General features: G+C 31.5%; 1 long non-coding RNA gene across 1 annotated transcript; it reads right to left on the bottom strand.

Moving 5' to 3' along the window:
- Nucleotides 1-5,423: 5,423 nt before the first annotated feature.
- Nucleotides 5,424-7,602, bottom strand: LOC133821084 (uncharacterized). The gene is made up of 3 exons (XR_009887303.1): nt 7,392-7,602; nt 6,646-6,735; nt 5,424-5,515 (listed from the first exon to the last, which is right to left on the bottom strand). It is a non-coding gene; the product is annotated as an uncharacterized LOC133821084 (long non-coding RNA).
- Between the last annotated feature and the right edge of the window lie 2,157 nt (nt 7,603-9,759).

Here is a 9,759-nt window from a genome sequence, read left to right as displayed (position 1 = left end):
CCACCTCCGACTCACCGAGAGAAGAGAACAACTACTGAGATTGAGAGATGAGGGAAATAGGCAAATCGAGTTTGGGGCAAAGCCACAGTGGGAGGCGGCGGCAGAGTGGAGAGAAAGAGATCAGAAAGTGAGTCAGTGAGATACGAGAGAGAGACGGAAAGGAGAGGTAACTAAACTTAGGGTTTTTTTGTGTTTTTTTTTAATGTATTTAATTTATTTTTTAATATAAATTTAAATTCAGTAATTAGAATATTAAAATGGATATTTTTAAAAGTAAAAGTTTAATTGGGTGGGTTGGTTTTAATTGGGCAGGTTGGACCTATTTTTTAATCCGCCCAATTAATAGATTGGACGGGTTAAATTTAACTCGAGTTTTTCGGATTGCATTTTTTTCTGTATTTTTGGGTAGTTTATTTGAATTGGGGGGTTGCAAATTTTTTTGCACAACCCTATTAATTATTGTGTTTTAAGATAGATTTTGAATACTCTCACTCACTACAAGAAAAAATGCTTTTAATAACACCAAAAATGTGTTATCAAAACATACCATAACACTTTTTGATGTGTTAAGATCGACTATGTTATCGTAGGTCAGGGTACTTTACATAACACTTTATCATTGTTATACAAATGTGTTATTATACTGTCAACGATAACACACTTTCTGTGTTATTTTAATAAATAGATAAGTGTTTAATTATATTATTTATAGTCGATTATATAACACATTTCAATACTTATAAATTTGTGTTATACTACACTTTAGTATAACACATTTTTTGTGTTATAATACACTTTAGTATAACACATTATTTGTGTTATATAATGAAGTTTGCATAACAACATTCTTTACTTTTAAGAAGTGTTATTGTAATAGATATTATAACACATTTTTTGTATTATTTTAATATTTAGATAAGTTTAAATTCTCATTATATATTCATTTATATAACACTAATTTATTCTATTATATTTTTATTTTTTATTTATATAATTAAAATTAGCTTTCTAATATATACTATCATCATCAAATAACAAAAAGTAAAAACATTCAATATTGTATTAACAATCCACAAATTAGTTTAAAATATTCAACACTGTCATCAACAACAAAATGTTCTTTAAGTATTCAAGTAGTCTTAAATATTCAACATATTTAAAAGTTACTACTTTCAGCACAAAATATTCTACAGCTGCCCAACACAAAGCCTTCAAAATTAAGCATCCTTTTCTATTTCGCTTGTCACATCTACAAAATAAACAACGAAATATTTTATTGTTATTATCTAGCATCACAAATTACTTCAAGAAAAATGCTATGGAAATTATTTCCAAAAGAGGACACCAAATACAAAAGACAATCACAAATGCAAAGCCAAGGACAATAAAAAATGTGAATAGAAAAGCAATGGAAATTCCCCCTGATTTCTCTTTTCCAGAAAAAGAAAAATTTCTATCAAACTTTATAATGTATTTCCAAACTAAAAAAAGTCAAGGACCCAATTTAATTGAACACAGAAATCAAATTCCTTTTATAAAGAGTAAACTAAGCAACATTGATGATATAATTGTTTCACAAGTACTATTTTTTTGTACTGTATGCACACAAAGCTTGATTAATTAATAGTAAGAAATCAATTATATAGAAAGCTCAATCAATAGAAAAATCAGAACAGTAATTTAAATGCAGATAATACTAACATACATGAATGATCCTAATTATTGATTTTGAAATCTTAATAGTATAAGCTTAAAATAGATGGATGGCTTATTTTTAAAAGAAATAGAAGGCAATCTTGCATTCCAACCCAAAACAAGCCTACCTAGCGCTTGTTTCATATGATCTTTCACCCCAAAACAAAAATAATGCAAAATTAGTTGATTATTAATGGAATATAAAGCTAATCATCAATGATGTAATCTGAAGAATATAAAGCTATAATACCTGCAGAAATCTGATTCAGAAACTCATTTCGGCAAGTTGAGTGGTATCTGATTTTAAACAAGAAGCTTGGAGAGTATTGCCTACTATAACATCCTCCAACTCTCACTCTTGCTTTGGCTCGTTCTCTCCATTTCCCATTCCAACTGTTTCATATAGCTTCACAGTTTCTGCATAGGAAATAAGCAGCCACAAAAGTCATTTTTTTTTCCTAAGCAAAGTGCATATTGCCAAAATGTAGAGAGATCTCATTCATGGGCATGCTTGGATATTTTTTTATGAATTAAATATATTTCTTTCCTTTTTTTTTTTAAAAAAAAAAAGACAAAACATAAAAGTAAAAAATTGTTATCATACAAGGCCAAAGGCTTTCTAAAGAAAATAAAGTTTTCCTAAAAAAATAATATAACGAGGGTTTTGGCTAGTATATTAGTGTTTGCAAATTAAAAGGAAAAAAACTAGTATAGGAAGAAGTTGTACCTGAACAACCTACAATGTGTTTGCCCCCTCATGAATTGAAAAAAAGAAAAACTTGAGCTTTTAGTCTCACTAGACATCAATTCAAATAAAACATTGTATTGCAACTAAAGGAAAGCAAGATCATTGTGTCGCAAGTTGAAAATGCACTAATTTCTGTTCTAAAAGTGGACTTATAGACCTTCCCTAATTTCTACATTAAATATAACAGTTAAAAATGGTGGAAAAGAAAGCATATAATACACAAACACAGAATATTGAATGTAGGAAACCAAAAATAAGTTGCAAATGGCTTACCTGTTGATCAATGTCAGAAATATAAACAGTTTTTTGAATTCTATCTTCCCGTGTGCCATACTAATCCTGCTGTTTATTCTCCGTTTTCCTTGGATGTTCCTCTGAAAACAGGGTAAGCTTCTCTCTCAAGGTCCACCACACTGGAATCCAAGAACGTACAAACAACGTCCAATGCAATCTCAAGAACTTGAAACTCAAATGGAAGCTCACATTGCAGACCTTCAACAGCCTCTAGAACAGGTAACCAATGTCTACTTGTTAAATCATTCATTTCATTTTCTTGTTCCTCAAAAGGACCTGCTGCTCCATTGATCTGAAATGGGCCTTTATTAGGAAGTTGTTGCCTGAGTTGATCCACAAACGGAAGAACTTCCTGGCGAAGAGGGTCAAGCAACAACACCTCTTCATCTATAACTATTGCCTTAATAAATTCTAAATTAACCACCATGGCCTTCTCTCTCGCTGCAAGACAAATATAGCAAATATACTTATACAATTTATCATAACCAACTAACATACATAATTAATATACAACAAACAAAGAATCAGATACCATGGCTTATCGATTCTTTAGCTACTTTTGACTAATTGGACTGTAAAGCTATAGCTTGGGCAGATTTCATTAAAGTGAGGGGAACGGGCAAGGTGAAAGAGAACAACTCCAAAAATAGTTTCTTCTGAATCTCCATGTCATAGCCTTTAAAGAGTTTATCTTGGAATGAGCTTGTGAAGCCATCAAACCTGTAGACACAATCAAAAGTACAACAGAATTAGTATCATTCAATGGCCCAAGCAACATCCATTGATAGAATAGATGTATTAAGACTATGTGGTTTGTGTTAAGATTTGCAGTAAAAAACAAGCAGCTGAATTCAATTGGGGGTGAGAAACTCTAAATTTGGTAGATTAACTAGAGACCAAAATAAAAAAAAACTCAACAACTATTATATTTTTTTTTAGAAAAAACAAGATATGGAATCATGCATTACCTCTCAAGAATAAGGCAAAAGACATAACATTTATGGGCTAACCAGTTTAACAATGAACTAAACTATTCATGAAAATCTATATATTAAAAAGAGCAGAGCAACAAGACCATAGCAGGGTAAAACTAATGAAATAATATTTAATCAATTAAAAATAGAATCTAAAGTCATTCTTCCAAGAACTAGCAATCAAAATAATATATCAATACTAACAGTATCATTTTAAAGCCAACTATTTTTTTTGGGTAAAACTAATAAGTAACTAAATGAAATCATAGAACAAAAATATAAAAATCAAGTAAAAGAATAAATAAAACAAAGTGGTATGTTACAAAGAGTGCCAAAGTACATACTTGATTAGCAATTGAAGCAAAGACAACAAAAACATGACTTGCATTATCTATATATAGCTCATTTGCAAGACACAAAATACTCAGCACAATCTTTTGATTCAATCTGCAATCATTTTTCAATATAAGAAATTAAAAGTAATTCAAATATAGAAACCATAGTTTATGCATGAATGTATATCTTTAATTGGGACATTGTTACAAACAACAAAAAAAATGCAGAAACAAAGACATGTCTTAATAACTTATAGTTTAGATCATTATGTAGTACATAATAGTTCAAGCTATGAGATCATTATCTCAATAACATTTTGGTATTTAAGAAACATAGCCACATGCCTCATATTATAGGCATGTGACATAACAAAGATGGTTTGGTTTATTCAAATGATTTGGTATGGATGGAAATTCTATGGTAACTGTAATTCTAGATGTAGGTATGGGAATTTCGAACGCCAGTAGAATGTTGATTATTATACCAGCCCTAAAAACTTTTTCAAAATTAACCCTTCTGGTTAAAGATAAGAATTTCCATTTCTTTTATAAAAAAATCTATTCCATTTCATTTCAACACTTAAAGCCAAAAACATTATCAAGACACCACCATAATTTGAGTCCCACCAAATATTAACCTCGTATTCCACCAATCACAAGCAAAACAAGACCCAAGTTTTCTGATCTCTTTTCCCCTAGTAAATATTACTTTTATATTCCACAATTTGGTTGAAAAGAAATAATCAATTTTTTAAGGAACAGAGTATGATATGGTTTCTTTGTAGGGAAAAATTAAATATTTAACTTTTCTCTAGGCTTCATTGGTAAAAAAAAATAAGGATCTCCCATTACTTCTTTTTATAGGAATCAAAAACAAATTTGAATGATTTTTACCAAATGATTAGAAGAGCTGAATCCAGAGAAACCAACCACCATATTAAAATGTGTATAAATATCAGAATCAATACCACATATCTTCTTCAATTTGTGTACAACCAAGAAAAAACTCAGCCAACTTCAATTAGAGAGAACAAGGAGAAAGAGTACATAGAATCAAATAATGCATTCCACTATAGAAGAAAAAAAGTTAAATTCACTATTCCTAAGAAATTGCATACACCGCTTGAGGGTTGACTTACATGATGAAATATGTAGCACAAGCATTCTGGAATGAATATGACATTGGCTGCTTCACCCCATATCAGAAAGTACAAGGAAACAAATAGTATTTTCTTTTCCTTGACAATAACTTCATAACTGAATGCCATCCAAATATTTTACAAGTGTCAATCACCTTAATCCAAATAAACATATAACATAAAGTTGAGTAGCATCATATGAATAATATAGAAAAAAAATTGAGACGCATACTTGTTCCAAACAGGCTGAATGCACAAGTAGTTGCACCACTTTATATAATTATCAAGGGACTTCAGGAATACATTTTGCACTGCAGCTTCATCCAATTCCTGAAGCAAAATCAAGAAACATATTGGTATAAAAACATATAATGAATTTCAGAGCTCAATCATGATTAAGGGAATCAATGAAATTAATATCCAAACATATTCAATTAATAAAAAAAACTATCACATAAATGTTTTTGATATACTCCATTGAATATACCTCTTCTAACATTATAAAGGCTAGAATTTTATTTATACATTGTAAAAACCTTATAAAATAAATAATTCTCATGCGTTGGTTCGGCCCAACAGGTTGCTAAAACTCAGGGCTCGTTACCAAGCCAGGCTTTGGGTTTCTAGGCTTAAAAGGCGGCACAGCTCTTCGGCCCTGTTATTTAGTACATTTTTTTGCTTGAATTGGACAGATTCTTCAGGCTGGGTCAAAATTTAAGCACCCTATTAGATATACCACAACTTGATTACACTATGTTCTTTAAGGGTGCACTAAATTAATAGCCCCTCTTCCTACATTATTATTATTATTTCTTAACTAGGATCTCCGCCTAACTCTACAATATTTGGAGCCTACAAAATACAAACTAGGAATGTATAATAAGTAGGTACCTAGAGAGATCAACCTCAGACTTTGTAAAAGCAAACCATATGCTTGACTATTTGAGCTACCCCTCTTGGGTAAACCACTCATCCTACATTATGAAACACTTTAGAACACCATATATCCCTTATAAGAGAAAATTTAAGAATCAACCTCAACGATAATAACCAGTCACTTTAAATATATATATATATATATAATCTACTCTACCTTATGTCAACTGTTTAATAATTTACACTATTACCAACAAATTACATGAACATTACATAAAATTTCCATATAATACGTAATTCTACCTCTACATAGAACTCATCCTCACAAGTTTATGCAAATAATAAACTAAGCAACATCTTTAAAAGAAAAAGAAAAACTCTACATAGCTAGTTGTGAAACCAAATCAACATAATCTCAAATATATTTCACAAATCTCACTTCAGAATTTCAGAATAAGACAATTTAGTATAAAATATTTAGGTACACCACATAATGATTAATGGCAATCTAAAGACAATACAAGGACATACTTGCATAGCAAAATATATCAAACATTAATGAACATTAAAGAGATTAAACTTACGGGTTCAGCTTCTTCAAGAACACGAAGTTGTGATTGCTCATTGGCAAGAAGGTGAACAATGTGTTCCCGCTGATTAGAAACATTGTCTTTCTGACACAACAAACTTCAAACATTTGGATTAAGCAGCATTTGTCTCTCACAATAATGAGTTTGATTTTAGAGTTTGTAAACAAAAAAACATTCAGTCCTGTATTATGATATAAAGACGAATACCATAATCCAAAATTTTCAAGCCAAGCAATTTTTCCCACCTACTCATTTCATGAGAATCTTAAATTGGACAATCATTGGAAGAAACAAAGGCAAAACAAGAATAAACTCTGTGATAATGATGGACTATTCCACACCCCTTTCATTCATTGATCATATTAATACAAGCAATTTTTGTTTCAAAAAAGAAATAAGAATCAACTCATTTCCCCTAAAGTACAATATTTTTAACAAATGATGAGGTTCTTATGAAGAAAAATAACACAATCAGAATGTTTAAGCATATATATCAGAATGTGTATGATTGCATATATCAATGTTCATCAATGTGAAAAACATATAGAAGGATTCAAACATTTCCTCGCCATATAAATAAAGTAAGAACAACTAAACAATAAATTTTTCAGAGGAAAAAATATAACAGTGTCTGAATTACCTGCCTGAAACTCATAGCAACCACATGCAACTTATAGCACAAATAAAAGAAAATACACTAAATCCAAATCCAATATACCACTTGATCTAGATGAGCAAACCTGAAATCCAAAAATGTAGTGCAGAAAATCAAGAACATCAGCTTTTCTTGTAGCAGGGATGGGAAAATCCTCGGGCAATTTTGGCAGTCCCCTATACTTTAACACTGAGATTGCTGCTTGAACATGTTCATAAATTTCTTGTTCTATTCATAAATTTTTTATTCCAAAAGGTGGTACAACCAACAAAATTTTGGACTTGAAACATAAACTGTTAAACTAATTACGTCGGGGAAAAACCCAATACGATTTGTTGGGCTAGGAGCATAAAGCGGAATAATATTATAAGCAATTAAGTCGTCCGTCATAGCTGCATCAGTTTCCATCGCACGTCTCAGCTGCATAAAACAAACCAATTGAGAGATGTAAGATTAAATAGATTGTGTCCCATTTATGTTAGTTTCAACTTTCAATGAAGAAGCCCAATCAAAAACATATCCCTCCTTTGTAGATACATATCATGCATTTTTTTTCCATATATTTAGTCACTAATTCTTCACATGAATTTTTTTTTAGGAGCTCAACATAAATGCTTCAAAGGATTTTGGATGTTCAAATATAGTGATAGTAAATCATTATGACTGTTGACAAAGTCATACAACCAACCTCATCAGGAATTTCCTTAGTCAACTGCTGAAGGACTATGCCTATAACTTTTAAAGTAGCAAAAACTCTTTTCCTCTTAACTGTCTTTCTCTCCAACCTGGAAAAAGTAATCAATAAATAGATCAATATGATGGCCATGAAAGAAAAACTGAGAAAATACCTTTAACACCAAAGATAAAGGGCTGGCCAAAAAAACAGAGAAATATACAAATCAAACTTTTCCTAATAGTTAAAGGAAGGTTTCAAATTAATAATAAACCAAGGGACAAAAATAAACAAAAGGAGAAAATTTAAAGTTACATTCACATAATTATGTTTTTCTCCTTATACGTAGATTAGAAAATAAAACTACAGTATTAGCATAAACAGAACAAAAGCAAATAAATAAAAGTGCCATCTATTTGAGTTCAAATGGGTGAAATACTTACTCGCCCAAGTCTCCACTGAAAGCCCCAGTCTCCCTTAAATTCAACTCTTCTTCTCGTAACATTTCCACGTCATTCTGCTCTCGATAGAGTTTGTAGAAATCTTGCAAAAGAGCAATGTCTTGGCTTCTATCTATAACTCCTCCCTCCTTTTTTGCAAGTTTTTGCTAAAATTTTGGAAACAATAAAAAGTAAATATATGGCAAATATAATATTATTGTCGAAGTGCATAGAATGCAAAACAAACAGACTAAAAATCTGGAAGTGAAGTTTATCCATTTCAAACTAAGCACACACCTTAATGACAGACATCAATCCAGTTTTAAATTGTAGAACTCCTCTCCCTTCACTGTCAGGATCTAGATTTTGAGCCAAAGAATAAGCATGTTCACACACTGTAGGTATACAAAAAAAAAAACCAAGATATTCACAATGCTGTAAACTGACAAAATTTAGCTTAATAAGTACTCAGTTCAGTTTCTTAACAACTTAAAATATGATAGAAAACCATGACAGCAAATAAATGAGTTCCAAATTGTACTGCTAGGAAAAAAGAAAGGGGGAAACATACAGATCCTGGAGACATTTGGATTCTTATTTTGGATCCGATAATCGAACACTCCATTTTTGAAACATGAGAATCTCAGGCAACCTAAGAAGAAGAAGATGTACCTATAACTAAACCAGAAATGAAGAAACCCTAGAGACAGAGTCGAATAGGTCTTCAAGCTCGGACGAAGAAAGCGGTATCTCTTTCAAAATGAGCTCCTTTCCTTTCATTTCTTTAATGAAAAAAAGAAAAAAGGGAATGAAATGAGAAAGAAGGTGTTTTGAAAAGGGAAATATTGAATTGAGAAGAAAAAAAAAGGCTCAGGATTCTAATTCTATTAAAGAAGCGTGAAGAAGAGAGGTCTGGTGGGAGAAAGAGATCCAAGAGAGAGGAGAGAGAATGATGAGGAAAAAGGAGAAGGAATTGAAGGAAAGGAATTGAGTCTCACGGTCTCACAAATGAAAAAAAATGCTAAGTAGCAGGATGGTGTAATTATTACCGCCCTTTTTTTTCATAAAGTGGCCCCAACATAGTACTCTATCATTGACCAAGATCTCACCTCCATTGGAGCTACCCTTCACTACCAGATGGCATACAAACTCCAAGAACACGCTCTGGATCTTTCCTTGCCAACAGCTGACGAGGCATTCCTGGTCACAGTGGACTCTACCCAAGTTCCAACATGCACTCATATTCCAAGGCAAATCTCTACAGATGATCTTATGAAGATTTTGCCTAGTTCATGGATAACAAATTATGAGATGCTCCATCAACCTCAAAAGTTGTCCAG

Source organism: Humulus lupulus, chromosome 3 (assembly GCF_963169125.1).
Source record: "Humulus lupulus chromosome 3, drHumLupu1.1, whole genome shotgun sequence".
NCBI classification, from domain to species: Eukaryota; Viridiplantae; Streptophyta; class Magnoliopsida; order Rosales; family Cannabaceae; genus Humulus; species Humulus lupulus.
Note: the sequence above shows the minus strand (reverse complement) of the source record. Positions and strands in the feature narration are given on the sequence as shown.